At 36.5% G+C, this 21,414-nt stretch overlaps 1 protein-coding gene and 1 pseudogene across 1 annotated transcript in view; both read left to right on the top strand.

The window, feature by feature from the left end:
- The window catches only part of LOC120340187 (pre-mRNA-splicing factor SPF27-like), a 237,111-nt gene that overhangs the window by 142,492 nt on the left and 73,205 nt on the right, over positions 1-21,414 (top strand). The gene's annotated exons all lie outside the window — the stretch shown is intronic.
- Positions 17,699-20,755, top strand: LOC120340178 (kinesin-like protein KIF6 pseudogene; annotated as a pseudogene).

The following is a 21,414-nucleotide window of genomic DNA, read 5'->3' as shown; positions in this document are numbered from 1 at the left end:
ATAATAAAAGCTCACTTTTCATTAGTTGTTGTATTCATATTCAAATTAAGTTTGTCTTTTAGCTTCAAATGCTCTACAATTTTTACAAGTGTCTGATATTTTGGAGAAAGATTATCCAAAAGAGATAATTTTGATAATTTTTCAAATGTTGAAATTTCATCAGAGTCAAATCTTTTTCCTAAATACGTTATTGCAGAGTTAAGAAATAATCTAAAATCTTCAGTTGCCTCTTGAGCTTCAGCAGCACTCACATTTGCAAGAAGTTGGTGAACATCATACTCAATAAATTCTTCGTCAGATCGAGATTTTAACCTATTTCTTAATTTAGTAAAAACAAGAGAGCTATGCTCAAATATATGGACACGTAAAGTCACATAAAATTGATGTCGTCATAGCGAAAAAAGAGTAATAGCCTTTTGGAGAAAATTTTTATCTTTAACCACTGAAAATTTCAAAGCAATTGGTCCAGTATTCGAAGAGAAAAGCGATTTCTTCAAAACGTGTTGACGGAGACAAATAATAACAACCAGATTTTGAAACGATCGTTATGTCCACTACGTGTCCAATAATGAAAACATCTGCTGTTGAAGTTTCATTTTTTTCCAGTTCTTGAATAGCTAATTTAAATATCTCCATTACATGTGGTGAGAATATTAAATTCATTTCAATGAACTGAGGAACTCCTGTTGACTCATTGTCAATCATAAGAAGTTTAAGTAATTGTTTGGAACATTCAGCTGGTGTGCTGAAGAAATAAGAACTTGAAGCTTTTCAAGAAAGTAAGATTCTTTTGATGCATGGGTGTAGAGATAGCCACCTAGTAGGTACATGACGCAGAATTTCATGAAATTCCGTCTCTGCGAATATATAAAACTATATAAGAGTTTCTCGCCTTTTCGTTGACATTGGGACATGACTGTAAATTTTCAAGACAATATTTTCAATGTCAACATTCAAATTTCCTAAAGAAAATTTCAATGTCTTGTGTACAATGTGTGCAGTGCAGTTAGCCTTAATATTACCATCATTTAGTGTGCGAACATTAGTATAAAGAGGATGTTTTTCACTAAAGTTGCAATTTGCGTTATCTGCACTTAAACAAGAAACTTTTTTCCAATCAAGTTGTAAATTGTTCATAGTGTTTTTCAAACAAGTAAACATTCCATCCGCACTTTTCATCTGCATTCTCGGAGAAATCAATAATATAAGTAACTGTGCCATGTTCCAAGCTAAAATACTGAACACATACTGGAAACATTTTAATGTTTTTGTGATTTGAAGCATCAGTTTGAATGCCGAAAAATAACGCAACTTTCAGATATTGAACTAGAATTTACTCAAATCTTGGAGTCTTCGGAAAATCAATGTAAAATATTTGAAATGTTATTAAAATTAGTATTTCTTTGGCTATTTGAGCCGGACCAAAGCGAAATTAAAAAGAATAATTGAAAGCTTCAAATAAACGGAGGCGATTTAAGAACGGAACAATATCAAACACAGTAGGCTACTATGACTATCGACATTGAAAAAAATAAAGGACAATTATCATCTTAAAAAGGACAAAAATCTCAAATAAAGGATTGTTCTTTATAATAAAGGACGGTTGGCAACCCAGTGTGTGACTGATTGCGAGTCAGCAATGGCCGACTGCCCTTTCCCGTCAATTTGCTCTTCTGGTCATTGCGTGATCGCGTTCAAACATTTGTTGACAGCACAGAGGCGTTTGGACATCGAAATTTGAATTTGGGTATATGGGGCACCATTATCAGAAACTCGCCCTGGGCAGCAGAAAAGTTTGGCACGCCTCTGCATCCAAAACTTGCAGCATACATATGCTGAATAATACCTCTTCAACAAACAGACGATTCTTTTGAGCAATGTTGTGGGCTACAGCAGTGATTCCCAAGGTGGGCGATATCGCCCCCCGGTGGGCGATAACGCTACAGAGGGGGGCGAAAAAGTCGAAGGGGGCGATTTCTAGAAACCTGTTTTTGTTCGGCGCATCGTGCACTTGAATACTGTACTCTGCGTGCTTTCGTATGTTTGAATCACGTAGGCGATTATCACACGCGAAAGGATTGCTGGACTCGTCTTCGCAGTAAGATACGGTCGTTTCCGTATCCCAGTGGTCGGCAAAATACGGCGGCCAAAGTAAAATAATCAGGCCCGGGACGCTCCACTGAATGGACCGTTCCCCGACCTTTGACCCCGGAAAATTTTTCCTATACTTTACAATTTTAAAATTTTCGGTGCGTATTTTAAGAGTGGTTTTGCGAGTTGTTACCTGTAAAACGGGGTATTTTTTCAAACTATCATTCTAAGTACCAGTAAAGAATTTTAGCCTAATCTATCAAAAATATTTCTACACCAAATTTTTGCCTACTGTAAATAAACTGAAACTTCTGGGGAGACAAAGTGATCATTGACTTATTTTATTTATATTTAAATTTCCGAAAAACAACTAAAAACTAACGAATATAATTCAAAAACGCCAAAATGAGGTAATTTTCACGACCACGCCTGAAAATCTGTCTGAGTGAGAAATGTGTCTGAGCGGATGCAAAAGGGGACATTGTTACGTTTATTTTTGCATCTTGCTGAATGGCCAATGTCACGAAGTAAACAAGGAAGTCTATGCCCGGGGAAACATCCAAACGGAGGTTTTGGCGATAAATTAATTTTATTTACGCTCGAGGAGTAAATTACATTTTTTTATGTAACAGAATTTATCGTGAGGCACGTTTAGACAAAATTTTATTATATCCTTAAAATTATATTAAACAGCTTCTCGTTTAACGAGCCTACAATTCCATTATAATTAGACAATAGGAAACACGCAGAAAAGTCGATGCTGAGTGCAGGGGTTCAATAGCGCAGTAAATATTAGAATATATTGCAATGCAATAAGGAAATAAAATTCATATTCTATTCGAGGGATTCATCACTGCTTAAGTTTTGTAATAGTGTATCTTCTTAACGAAAATCTTTATCAAAATTTGACAAACCATGCGATACCATTCGTTTCAATGTTTGGAAGTACATATGTGTGCGAACAATTATTTTCGAAAATGAACATTACAAAGAACAGGCTAGAACTAGGATTAGTGATGCCCATTTAAAAAATCTCCCAATCTTGGCGTCGTAAAGCTATCAAGCGTGATGCAGCAACAAGACAGTGTCACATTAAATGTCATTGTAATAATTTTTTAATAAGACGACTGAGTTGAGTTCACGAATTGTCGCGATTTTTGCCCGCTGTTCCGTTTTTAACTCTCAAAAAATATATGCGACCCGCAAAAGATTAGCAACCCTAAATATAAAATGGGGTGAATTTAGGGAGTTAAATGCTATAAGGCAAGAGTACACGGCGGTTTTTGAGGAGGTAGAACCCTAAATTCTTTCATTTCCGACCGCTAATATGATGAGGGGTTTTCTTCTGTGCTATCTATTGCTATCAAAACAACGAAATCGCCTTTCCATCAGTAAACAGGGTAATTTTAGATATTATAAAAAACTCGCTGAAGAACACCAAGCTCATCAATCTCATTAAAAAATACTATAAACTATGATTTGTCTCGTTATTCGGTCTGTAAAATATTCGTTTCAGACTTTACATTTTTTTGGCAGTGCCGGGGGGGCGATGAACTTGTATAAACTACTGTAGGGGGGCGATTGTACAAAAAGTTTGGGAACCACTGGGCTACAGTATAACTGGCCAATAACGTGGATTCATTTTCGTTTACCATTTTTTGAACATGTTTGTTTGATATTTGTATGAATTTAACAATGAATTTAAATTTAAAATACGACGCTCACCCGCACAATGATCTTAATTTGAAGCTCAATAGGTCTGAAAACTAAGGTTCTGCCGTATGTACCGGTATGTATAATTAAGGTACCGATATAATTGAATTGTTACGTATATAAACGTTCTTAAACTGTGATAATGATGTAACAATTGGCGGTATCTAGAATGCAAAAGGTAAACACATCAAGTGTTAAACGGCTCAGTATTTATTTTAAGGTCAAAGATTAACCGTTTAACTATTTTACCTAGGTTCGGCGGGCCATTTTGAATCGTTACGCGGGCCGTAATTGGCCCAGGTTTGGGAACCTCTGTACTAGCGGGACGCATGTGTGTTAGGCCTGGATTTAACCATCTTAATGTGAGTGTAGCCTAAACACACGTTGCCACCAGAGTAGGACTCGTTAGGCTTTTTCACTGTATCGAACTGCTATGCTGCTGTTCGTTCCTCTGTCCGTTGTGTACCGCCACAGCAAGGTTCCCAAAACGTACAGACGACATACTGAACCATGTTCTCGTTTAATTAAAAAGAATAATAAACTAATTATCGAATTTGTACTTGTGTACGGTACCTTTTCATCTCTTCTTTTTAATTTTACGAAAATTGAGGTCGCGGAAGAAAGTTTGGGAACCACTGTGCTAGACCATTTCATTTATATGGAATTTCGGTCGGGAATTTCAGGCCTAAGTATGGAAAGGGCTGAAATACGGTGACATTTGGAAGTTAAACCGGTATATTTCCTGTATGGACGCATAAGAAAAATCATTAATAAAGATGGTTCTGATTGCCAAGAGATCAAAACAACGTTCAGCCTCAATTGAAGTAAGCTTGATAGTTCAGCTTTTTACCATGCCCAAAATATTTTCACTTATGATTCCCTTCGCGGGTAGCCAAGCGACCGTCGATATCGAGAATATCCGGCCGACGGAAAATTTTCATACACGGAAAGCGGAACACTGATGATTTCGAGGCTTAACTTGAGAAGCCTAGTAAGAAGTTTCTTTACGACAGTGGTTCTCAAACTTTTTTTGCTGCCGTGCACTAAAAAAAAGCGATTTTAGCAAAATGAGGTGATTTATTTTGTAAGAAAATCGGCAATTGATCTCGGGGGATTGGGTGGGTTTCTCCAGTTGGGATGGAGATTCTTCAGTTGATCCCAACGACTAACATCCCGTTTCCCAACTGAAGAATTATACCAGTTGATTCATCCTTTATTTGACCTGCTGAATACCAGTGGACTAATTATTTGGTAGGCTTAGATGGTTCTTAGTTGATGTGGAGATTTTACAGACTACCCTGGAAGGGGGATTATTCAGTTTATCCCATTAATGTCTCAATTAAAATCGTACCTGATACCGACAGCAATGAAGCGCAACATTCAAAATTTTGCCAGTCGATGGAACACTGATCATCTGGTTCAAGCATGCAACTGTTTTTGATTTTATTTGTCAACCTATTTATTACTTTCTTCACACGAGGTATTGCCTATATCTGTGTTTATTTGACATATTTTCACACACAGCATACAAACCCCTCCCCCCTGCCCGCAGTGCGGGTTATACCAGACATGGGCAAATTACTGCTCGTGGGCCAAATCCGATGCATTGAATTTTCGCAAACTCATTGCGGGCCGCAATGTCAAATATATAAATATATATATACCAGTTCTGATTTATGTTAGAATTTGCGCGACGCTGAATCAAGCTTGAATTGCACAAAGCTATTGCGAATATCTGAACACAATATGCACGCATTTTTACGCAGTCAAATTTGTGAGAGACATCTGGTGTTAAGTTTAGTTTATATAATTTTGAAAAATCCTGCGAGGGTCACTCATGTGGCCCGCGGGCCACGGATTGGACGACCCTGATGTGGAGTGTAGACCACGGGTGTGCAACCTGCGGCCCACAAGGAACACTTGTGCGGCCCGCGGAGAAGCGCCACTTTTGAATGGCGTGCAGCCCACGAAACCCTGGCAACGCGAACAACGCATATCAAAAGATCAAAAACCAATTGTTTTGTGTCTGCTACTGCTAAAAAGCCAGTGTTAGGAAAAGGTGCGGCTCGCGGTTTAATCCAGCTATTCGTATCTGGCCCTGTATTGAAGGTTGCACACCCTTGGAGTAGACCATAAATTATGCCAAGTGTTTTTCCAAGTTCTGTATATATATGTTGTGTATTACCTTCCGATCGTATGGGCATCCCCATATTTCTGTATGGTTTCAATAGTTTCTGGCATTTCATTGGTTGTATGTAACTCTGCTCAAAGATATGGGACGCGTCAATTTTGCTTTTATTCGAGCTGCGTGGAACTTTGCTTTGATTAAGTTCTTGTAAAACGCATTATTGTTTATGTAGTAGATTGTAATAATAAACTCATCCGTATAGTTTATTTCAGTAACTAATTGACAATGACACTAGCTACTGGCCATGGTGTGGACCTCATTTAGTCATTTTGCTACATTGTTGTTGTATGTATTGTTGGCGTCTTTGTTTTTGTTGTGAATAAGTCACATATCTACTCCACTAATAGACCAGCGAAAGTTGCATTTATGTGTATAAATTTGCTAAAATCTTGTTTTTGTTGCTTCTGTTATTGTTGTTAGTGTGATTGTTCCTGTTGGAAATAGAATAACGCTCAGCAAAGTAGGTTCTATGAAACCTCACCGTACCGACCCGATGCGCGACAGTTTTCATAATACTTTTAATTAGATATTAAAATAATTTTCCAAGATATTATAGATAAGCCACACCCAATTTTTTCAATTTATATTTAAATTTTAGCTGAACAAACAGTCCAGCTAATATCTCCAGGATAGATTAGGCCTGTATTCCCCTTTCAAACGAATACCCGGCTTGAAATTCTCTGAAGATAATCAGTCTATTCTTGAAAATCATACAGTATCATAAATGTTCATTGTCATATTGAACAACAACGCAATCCTACCCTTAAATGAGCTTATAATAACCGTTAATGAATACTTTTCCAAATTGATTTATAATAATTCATGTGACAAAGAAAATGAATTATTTCACTAAAATTTCCTTTCACGCATTTGATTATATAGGAAAATAACCTAAATAAACATCTTAAAAAATATCACGATAACTCAGTCTAGTGCAGTGATTCCCAAAGTGGGCGAAATCCCCCCCGGTGGGCGAAAATGATACAGAGAGGGGGCGAAAAAGTCGAAGGGGGCGATTTCACAAAACCTGTTTTTGTTCGGCGCATCGTGTACTTAATTCTGTACTCTGTGTGCATTCGCAGGCTTGAATCACGTGGGCGATTATCACACGCAAAAAGATTGCTGGACTTGTCTTCGCAGTAAGGTACGGTAGTTTGCGAATCCCAGTGGTCGGCAAAATACGGTCGGAGTAAAATAATCTGGCCCGGGACACTTCACTGAGTGAACCTTTCCCCGACCTTTGACCCCGGAAAATTCTCCCTATATAATTCACCATTTCAAAATTTTCGGTGCTTATTTTTGGAGTAGTTTCGCGAGTTGTCGCCTGTAAAATTGGGTATTTGTTTCAAACAATCATTCTAATTCATACCATTCAACAATCTGTTTTTTAGAAGTACCGATATATTTTTTAGCCCTAGTCTATCACAGCTATTTCTACACTAATTTTTGATTGCTGTATTTAAACTGAAACTTATAGGAAGACAAAGTAATCATTGACTTATTTGATTGATATTTAAATTTCCGAAAAAACAACTAAAAACTAACGAATATAAATCAAAAACGCGAAAATGAGGTAATGTTCACGACCACGCCTGAAAATCTGTCTCAGTGAGAACATCCAAACGGCGGTTATGATGATGAAATAATTTTATTTATAATCTACGCTCGAGGAGTAAATTACATTTTTTTACGTAACAGAATTTATCGTGAGACACGTTTAGACTAAATTTCATTATATCCTAAAAATTCTATTAAACAGCTACTCGTTTAACAAGCTTACAATTTAATTATAATTAGACAAATGGAAACACGAAGAAAAGAGGGCAGGGTTCAATAGCGCAGTAAATAATCTTGCATATTTTTTTCTATATTGATTTATAATATTTCATGTGACGATGAAATTGATTTATTTCACTAAAATGTTCATTACTCATTTCATTATCAAGAAAAATAACCTAAATAAACATCTTAAAAATATCACGATAACTTTAGTGCATCGCAACTAACCTCTTAATTATGCAGTCAATGTGATGTGGCGAACATTGCACCGAAGTTGTGTGGAACGTTTTTTTTTAAATCCCCCCGCTTTCGTAGTCGTTTTCCGAGTCTATGGTATGAGCAGCTGGTTTTAGAAGAAAAGTGCATTTGCTAGTTCAATAAATTGTTTCAATATTGTATTCCAATACAATAATATGATGAGTGTGGCTCTGATATTCCAGCATAGTGTGACTACCAGACCTCACCCAATAAATACAGTAGCACACCCACAGAAAAACGACAACAGTATTGCAGCGAAACTTTGAAGTAAAATATAAAAAAATTAGTGGGCGAGCTATTGTTACTCGAGTTGCATCAGGCTTAATCATACAGTACAATGTTTCATGCGACAATTAGATAGAAATTCACACGCATATGCACACACATATACCATAGAGATGAAATAAAAAGGCGTTTTATTTTCAGGCTAATTCGTCTTTAAGTACAGAAGCCCTAGACAGGCTAACACTCGGAAAGTCCCTATAGGGGGAATACGAATTTGGAATGCCAATTTCTGAATCTCTTTAATGTGATTTTTAATCAACCGAAAGATTTCATCATACTTTCTGACTGCCGAATATGAGTGCTAATTAACAGATAAGCTGCCATTGTTGCCACAGCAAACACTCAATAAACGTATTAAAAACGCTTCCTCAACTTTATAATACAAATGGTTCCTGTTTCGAATATATTTCACTGTTAGCAAAATATTTACTGTGATCAGATATTTTCGTTGAGTCTAAAATTTCGTACTATAACAAATAGTGCGTCCACACATTTGCAATCGTTTGAGAAGGCATTTTGTTGGCAGTTGTACAGCAGGTTGCCAAAGCTCAGCGCGGTGATAAAAAAATTAACGAAAAATATATTTTGGATATTTTTAACAGCCTTATCGCTGCCATCACTCCAATGAATTGTTGAGCGAGCGTCATTCTTTTCTCGTAGACAGTCGAACAATATGCTGTTCAACAACGATGTCTGCGATTTGGATGAAGTTAAAGACAAACTTTACAAGAGTTCAATGTTCGGATGGTCCTGGTCGAGGGAAAGACGGGAACCTTACCGACACACAGCTATCGTTCTACGTTTCAATAAAATTCCATGTTTCACAATAAATTTCCGTCCGAGAAAAGGATCTGGAAAATTTGAAGCGGCTTTCAGCGAATGTGGGTCAGCGATAACAATTGAACGCATCAATAACCCACTGAACAACAACGTCGAATATTTTGCACCTTTTAAAGAGTTTGAAATTCAGTCAGAACATTTAAAGACACAAGCATTTGGAATTATAAAGCTGATACTTTCGTATGATCCCGGAAAATATAATTTAGTAACAAATAACTGCCGACACCATGTCGATGGCGTTAAGAAATACGTTGCAAGCCATGTGGACGAGCTGAAGGACAACGACTATAACAATGCTATGGTCAGCACCAAAAACGGCGATGTAAATCGTTTTATGGGTGCTGCTTTTACTGCGTTTGCCGCTGTTGGAGGTGTGGTAGTGGCAGCAGCTGCAATAACTTCAGCTATTTTTGGTAGTAAAGAAGAAGAAGATGAAGAAAATCAAAAAGTAAAAGCATAGCAGTTTCCCACGTTTCTATTTTGTTTATTTATTTATTTCAAATGTACGTAAATATATGTATATATTGAAATTTACATCCATATCATGCTTATTTTAAAATCTGGTATCATATTTGTACATATTTTCATAACATCATCGAGAATATAGGATATAAATAGTGTTTTTGAATATCTATGCAGCTTAATTTGATGAAATTGGCTGACTCATGCGAAAAATTGGTGTCATCACCAACATTGACCATTATATATATGAAGAACTTATTTAAACAAACGCGACTACACACTACACTAGACTACACTCTACATAGTCGAACTAACCAACTATTCGAGTAACCACCTTATTAAGCCAACAAAATCAGTAGATGAAATTTGTCCGTGATTGAATTGAATATACTGTAATCAGTGAAGGAATTTAGAAATACTTGTGTTTTGAGGGTGGAGTATCGTGTAGGTTTATACAGAAAGAGTATGCGACGGTTCGATAACAAATGGTCAACACTTCGTGAACCAACAACAATGGTTTATACTGAGACGAACCAGTGGTGATTTCTGTAGAACTATAAGCACGCTGTAGTAGTATTTAAACATCTTAGCTATGGATATATAATAGTATGCACATATAAACACAGTGTACGTGTACAAATTGAATCATGTGTAGGCACTGAGGGTATGCACTGCTTGCTAAACCGCGAAGTATGCTTTAAACCTTCGGGAGACATGCGAAACCGTTTAGGAATATTTGTTGTACACACAATGTATTCATATATGCGAATAGTGCCGTGTAATTTATTGAATTATTGTAATTACAGACCATGTATGTATGAGACTTACATTTGGAGCGATAGTTTATTTTAAACCCTGCACTTCTACAACGTCGAGACCAACGATACAAACCACAGGTTTCTTCGTTATAGATAGAGGCCTGATATAATTTATCTAAAAGAAATTATTGAATTGAACTCATTACATGCATGTATTTTACTTATGTATGTGTATATATTTTACATATATCTACAGATATTTTGGAGATTTATATATGACGTACCGTATTTTCATTTTTCAGAGACGTTTGTCTCAGCATCGGTACTTTCCCATTCGATGTTGTTCCAGCCGTCTGTATTCCGTGTGAACAAAGCTCGCCTTCACATTGACATAGAGAAAACTTGTATGAGCGAATCGTTCTCGATAGTTGTTAGTTAGTTAGTTCAATGGGCCCTTTATTAATTAGACTACGAGGGAGGAAGTTAAATTGCTCATTACTCAAACATTACGTGTTAGATATCTCCTCAAGAACAAACGTTTGAGATAACTTTTGCTCAGTATATTCGTAATAGTGTATGGCGCTGAAAACAAACTAAAATAAAGAGAACCATCCGACTTAAAAATTATTCGTGACTATTTTTTCGTTCTTAGTGTGTATATTGAAATCAAATCATTTTCAACCTCACATGCTCTGACGTTGTATGTGTGGCATAGAGAATTTATCAAGTGACCTCATACAATTTACAGTATGACAATAAATAGCCTAAAGTAGTGTATCAGAACAATATTGAATTCGTATGACAATGGATCTGTTCAAGTATTACACCGATCATAAATGTACGAGAGACGAAATTTGGCAGCGACTCAATACAAGCGGAAAATTCGGCTGGTCTTGGTGTAAGGAAAAAACGGAACCATTTCGCCACACCGCCATTGTTCTTTATTTTGACAAAGTTCCTCGTTTCACTATAAATGTGCGAGCAGTTGACGGGACAAGCAAGCCTGCTGCAGCGTTTAGCGAGTGTGAATCGGAGATTACCATAGAAAAAATTACCCCCGGAGATAAAAATATGACATATTTTGACCCCTTCGATGAATTTTCCGTGTTGAGTGTGAATGGAAAGCAACGAGCGATCAACACTATTAATTCTATCTTGTCGTGTCGCACTGGAAGATACAACCTTTTTTTCAACAACTGTCGAGATCATGTGAAGTATGTTGTTGAACAAATTGCGGGTAAAAAGCTTCATGATAGCGATTTTGAAAGTCAGATGTCTGATGTGCGCAACGAAGACACCGCACGATCTTTACTTGCTGGTGTTATCGGAGTAGTTGCTGTTGGTGTAGGTGCTGCTTTTATTGGTGGTATTGTTAAACTAATGGAAACTGAAGAAAACGAAGAAGAAGAGAAAGTCAGCGCATAAACAATCTATGGAATCTTTACATTATTAGTCCTGGAAAATTAATGAGATCAGAAATATGTGCAAAGTTTATTTATTATACAGTTGAATGCTTTTAGTTGTGTAAAATATATATATTTTTGAAACGCAGTTAATTTGTGAAGTAGTTGAATTAAAAAAGTATAGGTAGTTATATATATACATCTGAATCAAGGCTGCCCAACCCGCGGGGCGCAAGCGGCTCGTCGAAGTTTTTTTTTTTGCGGCCGCCCTATAAAGTTTGTAAGCAGACTTTTTAAATTTTACTATACATAGGTATTTTTCGTGATTTTGGTGTAAATATTAGTGTTTGTTTGCAAATTAATTTCATTCTGATTGCTTTTTTTCGTGTCGGCTTTGATCGTCTTTATCACCGACGTAAAATAAAAAGTCAACAATATCTTGGGTACTGGTCCCCGGACTCGTTGTCGTTTTATGTTTGTACTTTTGTTCATGTTATGTTCGCGTTAAATAAGATGTTGGAAATGTCGTCACTGCGTATTCGTCAATAATTCTGATGAAATTGACGTACTGGCATTGCTACTAATTATTCACAAATCAGTATATATCGACTATTCGTTCAGAAATCTTCGTTATGCTACTTCATTAAATACTTGTATTGGTGTTTCAAATTTTACGAAACGGCCACTAAAACTTGATATTGCCGCGACATTGACGCACATTATGCTCATTTAAACATTAAAGCAGTATCGTAGCTACCTAAAATAAATGAATAAAAACACTATAACGCAAATATAACACTCAACTTTGACGTGATGTGTGTGTTTCCTGCGTGATCGCCAGAAAACCGCAAGTGTGTTGTGTAATGATTGATTCGGTCGCCCGATAGTGTTTATCCACGCCACGTTTACCAGATATTCAAATAGTAAACCGCTATTTTAAATTCGGATAATTTGCCAGTCCTACCCAGCAACCAGAAAGCAATTATTAACTTGATTGATTTCATGTTAATAAACTCGCCCTTTATGTATTATGTAATTACTTACACCAAAATCAGGACTTATATGGTATTAATGTTTGGTACAAACGTTTGCGGCCCGCGACCGGTTTCGTCACGTGAAAGTGGCCCGCGAGACGAAAAAGGTTGGACAGGCCTGCCCTACATGATCTGATCCCAATATCAGATACCTAGTGAAGTACTCTGCTACGTTTTTCAGCGTACCATGTGTGTATATAGAGAGGCACGGCTAAAAATGTTGATGGGATCAATTCAGATGATTAGCAAGGCCAACCAAAATTTTTTAGCTTCACTGAACATTTCAATTTCCCCTAGTAGATTCTTAAGGAATTTTCAGGTGTGCGTCAAACAATTAACTGCTTAATTCATATATCGCATGGAATAAAACATTAGTTTTGAGAAAAATAACGATACAAATCAAGCTAAGTTAATTGTTATCTGGTGGATTGTCAACTATAGGGCCTATGTCAAAACAGGGCTATTGTTGAGGGTCAGCACTTCAACGATAGTGTACGGCTGGTACAGTGACTTGTTCTAACCTTGCCGAAAAAAAACTCAAACTTTCCGAGTGTTTTTGGTGGCTTAACATTATGTATATACATGGAACTCCAGTCAGTCATTCAAGAAATGCACATACACACCTAATCGATTTATTATATATTCTGACCTTGTATGCAGTATTACAGGGTTTCATTTTGTTCAATTGGTGATCATCGAGGGAGGGTTGATATATTTACACATTGTACTTGCAATTCAAGGGACATCAAAAGGTTATTTTGTACAGTTTAGCACAGAGCTCGTCAGTCATTCTGAAATTGGTACACTTTTTTACCCTTTACTCATAGTCTGGTTTTATTTTAGGAAGGGGAGAGGGGGAAGGTTCAATTTTAGGAGGTGGTAGATATTTTGCTATTAGTGATGAAACTATTATTTGTAACTTATGGAAATGTATCCGACTGATCATCTTCACCTGCATATGAGAATATTTAAATCCATCTTCATTTACGTTAAAAATCGAAGTATGATGTCACAACGAAAATTAGGGGGGGGGGGGGGGGGGCTGGGGGGTCACGGCTTACTGCACATACCCGACATGGTTTCACATATTATTTAGTCGAGTCAGTCTTGGATAATCTACCAGATGACAGCTCAATTCATGGGGAAGTTCTCCGCGAACGAACGCATCCCAACATTTTGGTATTGTTACAGTGCATATATAACTAACATCATAATCCCTAGATATCTCTCTGAAAAGCACATATTCTAAAAAATCAAACATCCCAGTTTGACGAAATAGCCTTGATAAATAGCCTTCCATCTAAATGTCATTTTGGGATTTTAAAATATGCCGATTAATCTATTATTCTTTTTATCAATTGACATGAAGTCAGAAGCACAAAAATTAATCGTTCATATTCATTATAAAAGTATTAGTATTGTACCGCATGGCAAATATTTACCAGCTCAAGCTTTTAAGACACCTAGTCGAGTCAGCAACGTTTGAGTGACCTCTGACCCGGAAATGAACATTTTATGCGATAAAAACGGGACTGCGGCACTTCAGTTCAGGTTATAAATTTGTCACTGGGGTATATATAAACCTACCTATGGATATATAATGGACGTGTCGTTATTGTCCAAATCCGAAGTGAGCGTGTTTCTTGATTCTTTATTTGCGTCTAGCTCAGACTATAAGAAATGTGCTCACTAAATCTTTGAAAACGGAAAAAAAAGTATTTTCCCAACTTCTGTTTCGTAAATAACATTCAATTATTTGAATTTTCTTCAAATGTTGCAATCTACAGCGATTACTATACAGCATGGGTCAGCAAACTGCGGCCCGAGAACTAATTTTTGCGGCCCTCGAACGCCCCGACTTTAAATGCATGAGCATAATACATAAATTGATTATAAATTTATCGTTGTCTCCACATAGATTTGTGCGGTAACGAATGCAGCAGTACGGCTCTTTTTTTGCGGCGTCAGTTCTGAGTTGTATATCGTTCACTTGATGTTGGTTGTAATTTAAAAAAAAGTTTATTTTGATTTTCAAAATATAAAAATGGTAATTTTCCCGGAGGGAATTTCGCGTTGAGGGTCGAACACTCCGAAGTGCTTGGACGGAAAATATTTTGCTTTCTTGCGCATTTCAAAACCGGTTTGCGTGCCAAGTCAGCATCGCAGTTTTGAAAGGATCCAATGTTAAACGTCACTCATTACAGAACATGTCACTGCAAATACGAAATTCGACCCCGAAACCCCAGTTTGCGCCACGGCTCTCTGCAACAGTGCAAAATGTGTAATGTGCACGTCACATATTGCTGTGAGCAGCTTTATATGAAATGTATTACACTTACAGTAAATTTCGAACTCGCTTGTCAAATTGTCATTTGGACTACGTACTGCGGGGCAACAAGTTGTATTGTTTGATAATATATATATATATTAAAAAAGACAACATAAACGTTGCATTGTAACACAGCAATAGAAGGTGCGGGCGAGCCATAATTTTAAGTTTAATGTGGCGATTATTAGCAGGCAGAAATTAATGCGGCCCGCACGCTATCGGAAATGTGTATATTCAGCCCGCGAGTACATAAAGTTTGCCGACCACTGCTATACAGTCTTAACCATCAACCCATATTGTTTTCGTCGTAATTGTAAGCCAAACCAACAGGTCGAAGGCGTCTATAAAACTTTTACCTGATAATAGAGAAAAATTTCTGGTTGGCTGTGGTGTATTTTTGAAACATGTATGCAGACGGCAATTTTTTGGTACTCCGAGCGTACTTCAAATAATAAATAAAATAAATTCGCTTTGGGTCTTTGACTCGGTTTCATGCCATAAAAGACCCTACCAATTACTTTTTGAAAGAAAAAGGATTGGTTTAGTGTAACAAGGGTCGTAGTGTATAAGTGTCATATTAGGTCAATTTCAACGGTAGCCATTAGCTTATTATTCCATTTTCGTCATTTCCCTGCTCACTTTTCAATAAAACCAACGCAATAGCAGTATCTTGCACACACCATTAATTAGTATATCACATTGAACAACTCATTCATTTTTCAATAATAAAACATCACCAATCAGGCAATCATAAATATTGACTTTTGTGTTCATTGTTCATACATCGATTTCAGTCATACACGTATGGTCGTGCTGAACAATAATGTTCTTGGCTTATCAACTGATATAAGCCTTATATATAATTGTGAGTTTTGACAACATTTCGCTTTTTGATTTCTAAAGAGAGGTTCATATTACATCACCTGCCTTTGTCTATTTTATTGTCCCGTATAATCACATACCTGGTCTACTGAGGATCGGCAGCTTCAACTACGACAGCACAAAACAAAGATTAGACAAACGAAAATCTTAATAGTTTGTTTGAAGAGAGGTATATGACTGAACTGAATTTGATACAGTTAATTGAGTAAAAATATTGACTACATAAGTTCAATACACGGTTCAACTTTCAAAAAATTGTGAAAGATTTGTGCTATAAGTTGTTTGCAGTCAGTTAAACAAGCTCAACTATTGGTATGAATATATTTGAAATCTTATGATTTGAGGACTCAATTCACGAATTTCCGATTTGATTCTGTGAGATATTGCTATAAAAGGTAGTAAAAATCAGTTTTCAATCTGAGTATTAGTTTTGTATACTGTACCATTTAAGCCCATGAAAATATGATCGAGCAATCATGATTTTTATGACAATCTGTTAGAAGTACGTTCACACCTAACCGGGGTTATACGATCGGCGAGTGGAAGGCAGCTAGAAAAAAGTCCAAAACTAAAAAGCAAGTGACACTGTAGTCTGATGTGTTAAATTCCCTATATTTATTCATTTCTTCAGTCTGCTTTCTTTCTCCCTATATTTATTCATTTCTTCAGTCAGTTACTGCCATGAATCTGAAAACGAGACTTTGGGGTATGGTATTTAAACCCCTTTTACATCAATTGAGACATAATCGTAACTATTCAACAGTGCGGTAACAGTGCGGTATGTATGCTGCAAAACAACAAACTTTTTCATTAATTAGTTAAAAGGGAATTATACAGTTTGTTTTTGTATCCAACAAAAAAAATCAATACATTAAATATTTTCAATGGGCAGCAGTGATGATGATGAGTGGCTTTATCAATAGAATTCAAACAAGTTACGTCATTTCAAGAGCATCAAATTAACATCGGGTTAACAACTTATTCATATTGATATCAGTAATAGTTGTCATGGTGTATTCATTGTCAATTTATGCTTTGTTAGAACATCATAGAAATCAAATAGGCCTATTGAAGTTTATGTTTCAACCGCCGTGTGTTTAGACTTTAGATCGTAATGGACTGAGTTTTTGATCAACGTGGGCAATGTTAATAGCCCAGCTCAAATGATAAAGGTTGCAGATAAATATTAAATATTCTATTGAGCCGTCGCTTAGTTTAAGTCTCGGTTTGACTTCACAGAAACTATGGTTATGATGACCACTGACGAATTCGCAAATTTCATGAAATAATATAAGTGTAGGTATTTTGTATTGTGAGGTATATAGGTCTTTTCGCAAAGTGTGTGAAATTAGCATTGGTTTAGGATTTATTGGTTTTGATATCCATATCAATAGGTTTGTGTTATTATTACTTTTAAACGGGTTTGACAGCCTGAGATTCGATATTTTGCAAACACAGTGAAGGTAAAATCATAATATTGTTTTGTCACAATAATCCAATCACCGGAACAACATGGTAAATACCAAGTGCGTGAGCATATGCGTGTTTGATCTAACCGGGTCATGTGCTCAAAAAATGCCATTACTTTGAGCTGTAGTTTCTAATACAACTTGCTCCTATCTTATTCGTGCTCTTCGTTTTCAAGGTCACATTTCTGAGACAAATGAATAGCGAATTCGTTTATTTTTTGTAGATTTTTTGAATATTAGCTAAATTAGACGCAGTGATGGGACTTCAGACTATTCAGACCTTTTGTCGATTGCGTCCTACCGGCGAAGAAGACGTCAAATACATTATTCATCAACCGATAAAAGAAGATGAGACAGAAGACGACAAAACATCGATAAGCTCGAAGTCAGCGCCGTGGGAAGCTTTGGACTTTCATTTGCCAGCTCATAAAGTGAATCCATATAGTAGTCCAAAAGAGAAGAAATACAGTTTTTTGTTCAGAAAAGTTTTTGACCAAGACGCTAGCCAAGAGGAAATTTTTGAAATAACAGCAAAGCCTGTATTAGACAATGTATTATCTGGCTACAACGGAACTATTTTTACTTACGGCCAAACTGCAACGGGAAAGACGTACACAATATTAGGTGAAGAATTTGAAACTTTAGATTCTACAGAACGCGGAATCATGCCACGGTCGATATGTTACTTGTTCGATAAACTAAATGTGACGAAAGAGGAGGAAGGAGGACATTTTGAAGTTCAAATTTCGTACCTGGAAATATACAAGGACGTGGGATACGATCTTCTGAGCGGCACGCGGGAGAAACGAAAGGTGACAAAGTTTGACGACTTGCAACAAGTTATTAGCAGGACTGATGCAAAAAACAAACTCCATCTTGTTCATTTATCTACGCACTCTGCAAAGACAAAAGAGGAGGCGTTAGAACTGTTCATTAGAGGAAGCCAAAATAGAATATTAGCCGAAACTTTCGTCAACGACGCATCATCACGTTCACATTGTGTTTTTACAATTTTACTTCGAATCAAGGAAGAAAAGGAATCAACAAAAATACAGATTTCTAAAATGAATTTTGTTGACTTGGCTGGATCTGAAAGAGTTGGTAAAACACACAATGCAGACAGGTCGCTTCTAGCCGAAGCGCGAAATATAAATCTATCGCTGCATCATTTGCAGCAAGTCATTGTAGCCCTCGGAAAAACGGAATCAAAAGTGAGAAGACCAAAAAACAAAAAATTTAGGCACCGGGATAACGATAAACATGTACATGTGCCTTATCGAAACACCATGATCACATCTGTTTTGAGGGGTAGCCTTGGAGGAAACTGCTTAACAAGTATGGTAGCAACGGTGAGTGTTCAAAACGAAAACATTCAGGAAACTTTATCAACTTGTCAATTCGGACAGCGTGTTGCAAGAATACAGAACAGAGCCGTTATCAATCAATCAGCTGATCTCGAAGCTGTGGTTTCCAGACTCGAAGAAGAAAATAGAAGGTTGAGAGATAAACTTCGTGAAGCTACTTCTTCGAAAATTGAAGAACCTTTGACCGAAGAAGAAATGCAAACAATGTTTGAATTGGTTACAGAATATTTGGCATCCGAGGATGGCGAAAAAGAACTAGAAGTTGTTGAAGGAGCCAAAAGAATACAATTTTGTTATCAAAGGTTGAAAGAGTACGCCGTTAGTGGCACAAAGAAAAAGAAACGTAAAGGATTTTTTGGGTAATAATATGTAACAATGTCAATAAACATAATTATGACGGAGGTTATAGGTATCACGGAACTTTTTGAGCACGCAGTGTTATATGTATGCTTACGATATTTTGTGATGTGAAAATGGAACACTGGTATTTGTGCAAGCTACATTCTCGCCATGTCATGGTGTGTTTAATAGCCACTCTCATTTGCAATATATTTCAAATGAAATTATATATATTACTTGTTTCATGCTATACGTTATTGATCTGTAAATAAGATTTTAAACGGAAATAACCTATTTCTGTAAGATATTTTCCATCACTTCTATGTTTAAGCACGCACTATTCAGAGCACGATTGACTAGTTCTGAATGATCACATATTCAAGTATTTGCTCGAATCATATTATTTATCGTTTACTACGGAATATCTTTATAAGATATATTTAGTTATTATTACTTAGTTGTGTTTAGAATAAAAAAAAAAAAAAAAATTAGTAAAAACAACTATCATAAGATGCTAACTGAAAGTCACAGCTTTATGGATACTTTCAAATTAATATTTTCCGTTCCCATAAATAAGTGTTTCAAATTCAGATGTCACTACGGAACTATGTTGTATAAATGCCCTAATTTATTTTACTCAGAGGCAATGTTCAATGTAAAATATTTACTTGATATCTCAAAGAAATATATTTTTTGAACATGAATATGATTGAACAGTTTTATTCGCTCAAAATCACTGTTAAGCCCCAATTATCAACTTAGATCACTGTGCCCGATAACAAATGCCCACATGTCATCTTCATCGAAAGGGCAGTAATTTGCCTGTGAGGTTATGGTAAAGCAAATGCAAGGATAAATATATATGTATTGAGTGAATTCTCAAGTTGCTCAGTGGCAAATATAAATATATGTTGTCCGTAATTAAAAAAATACGCTCTCTCAAAAATGGCAAACGTGTGTTTTTGCAATGACATCATTTTACTCGAAAATTATATGGAGATGTGTAAGCTTAATTTAGTCGTTGTATTCTAGTAAGATTTGAGACATTTTTTATTAATCTACAATTTGAATTTTATGTATATGGTATAATTTTAAAATTTCCTCTCAGAGAATGTTCTGATGCCTTTCCTAGCTCCAACGGTTTGTGAAAAAAGTCGATCGACGATTTTGACGCTAAGTTTGCATAACGACGTAAAGCATTCGGTACATTCTTAATACTGCTATAGGGAATGTTCTGCCCTATAGGTAAATAGTCGATTCCCGTGTTGTTGAACCCACGTTATGGAATGTAACCCCAATCTGGACTCCTTCAGGGGTCAATAAAGCACACAATGTATCGAATGCCAAATGTTGTTATATTGAAAGTTTCACAATCCATTCCAAATACAGATATATTAAAAATACACTTAACTCTTAATGCAGTCAAAAACAGAATGAATCATAAGCACACATTGGTGAAGAACATCAGGGCCAAACAGTTTCAATGTATGTCGATGTTTGCACTGTGTCTGATCAGTATGGTGGCACGGACAATTCAATGATTGTACCTGTGTGGATTAGACTGTGTTCCCAAACTTTTTGTACCATCGCCCCCCTATAGTAGTTTATACAACTTCATCGCCCCCCGGCACTACAAAAAATGTGAAAATAGAAACGAATATATTACAGACCAAATAAGAAGACAAATCATAGTTTATAGTGTGTTTTAATGAGATGGATGAGCTTGGTGCTTTTTAGCGAGTTTTTCATTATTTAGTGACATTTTCGTCAGACACAATCTATAATCACCACGTCTACTGATGGAAAGGCGATTTCGTTGTTTTGACAGCAATAGTAGCACGGCTGAAAACCCTTTTTTTACCATAAAAGAGGTCGGAAATGAAAGAATCCGGGGTTCTACCTTCTTAAAAACCGCCTTGTACTTGCCTTATACCATTTGACTCCCTAAATATTCACCCCATTTTACATTAAAATAATGAAAACAAAATTAATTTCCCTAAACTTAAAATCATGATTTTTGTACATCTCATTACTCCCTACAGACTGATGGCCTGCACTAAAATACATGATATATCTTCGGTATATGTCTTCCTCGATTCCTCATCAGAGGCCACCAGTCCATAAAATTGATCAGCCATTTGTTTTAGATTTGTGGACTCGGATGTCGTGACCGACTATCGGCTACGGCCCAGAGGTCGGCGAATTTTATGTCGCTCACGG

The sequence above is a fragment of the Styela clava genome, chromosome 9 (assembly GCF_964204865.1).
Source record: "Styela clava chromosome 9, kaStyClav1.hap1.2, whole genome shotgun sequence".
In the NCBI taxonomy this organism is placed as follows: Eukaryota; Metazoa; Chordata; class Ascidiacea; order Stolidobranchia; family Styelidae; genus Styela; species Styela clava.
This window is presented reverse-complemented; position numbering and strand designations above follow the sequence as displayed.